The sequence below is a fragment of the Prunus persica genome, chromosome G7 (assembly GCF_000346465.2).
Source record: "Prunus persica cultivar Lovell chromosome G7, Prunus_persica_NCBIv2, whole genome shotgun sequence".
In the NCBI taxonomy this organism is placed as follows: domain Eukaryota; kingdom Viridiplantae; phylum Streptophyta; class Magnoliopsida; order Rosales; family Rosaceae; genus Prunus; species Prunus persica.
Window position 1 is genome coordinate 179493 of NC_034015.1, and position 1548 is coordinate 181040.

The window sequence follows — 1548 nt, forward strand, 5'->3', positions numbered from 1 at the left end:
AACAACATATACCTTGAAGCGTAGCCATTGAATGAAAGTGCTATTGTGCTTATCCTGCAGCCACTTTGTTCTCTTTCTAAATTTTGGATAAGCAGTCTTGATGTGAATCATATGTTGCCTACATGACACGAAAAATTCAAGCATTACGGTCCTAAATATAGAAGATAAACATAAGAAATAATTTAAAATGGAAACTTAAAGAATAAAGCTCATACGTACTCGATATAAGGTAGGACTTCCTCCGTATTCTCCAAGACATATAGATGTGCTTGATTCAACAAGTCCTGATCAACTACGCTCACTGTGCAACCTGATAATGGCTTTGAAAGTCCCATCTTTTGGCTTGAAGGCACTCCAACTGTACTAACATCAGATAAATGCTGAGTACAACACTCTACCGCTTCTTCAGCTATATACCGCTCAGCAATGCAACCTTCGGGACGAGTACGATTCTGAACATACCCCTTCAGCACTTTCATATATCTTTCAAACGGATACATCCACCTAAAATATACTGGCCCACATAGACGAACTTCTCTGACAAGATGTACTACTAGATGAACCATGATATCAAAGAATGAAGGGGGAAAGTACTTCTCAAGCAAACACAGAGTAACTACTACATCTTCTTCCAACTTATCTAGCTTGGAAACATCAACAGTCTTTGCACATATAGCATTGAAGAAGAAGCACAAACGAGTTATTGCATACCTTGCAGGCTTCTCCAAAACAGAACGAATTGCCACAGGGAGCAATTGTTGCATTAAGGTATGACAATCATGTGATTTAAGGCCAAGAAGTCTTGAATCTTGTAAAGATACAAGATTTTTAATATTTGAAGAATAACCTTCAGGGACCTTCATACCATAGAAAGAATTGCAAACCTCTCTCTTCTCTGCTCTTGACAAATTCCAAGGCCCAGGAGGCAAACGAGTACGTCTTTCTCCATACTCGGGTTGCAAATCAGTTTTGACCCCCATGTTCAATAAATCTAATCGAGCAGCAATCCCATCTTTATTTTTTCCAGGGATTTCCAGCAATGTACCAATGATACTATCACAAACATTCTTCTCAATGTGCATAACATCTAGGGCATGCCTCACAGGAAGGTATTTCCAATACTCGAGATCAAAGAATATTGATTTCTTCTTCCAACAAACTCTGTCACCATTTTCAACCATATGCAGCACTTCTTCTCCGGTTAATGGCTCGGGAGGTATGCCATATTCAGGTTTCCCATTAAAAGCTGCACGTTGCCTCCTATATGGATGATTGATTGATAACCATTTTCTATGCCCAATGTAACAAATTTTGTGGCCATTTTTCAACCTGTGACTAGGTGTATCATCGCCGCATATTGGACAAGCTTTATATCCTTTAACAACACAACCAGATAAGTTTCCATAAGCGGGGAAATCATTAATTGTCCACATTAATGCAGCTCTGAGTGTAAAGTATTCTCCATTATGTGCATCATACACTCCTCTAATCCCATCCCACAAAGATTTTAAATCATCAATCAAAGGCTCCAAGTAGACGTCTATATCA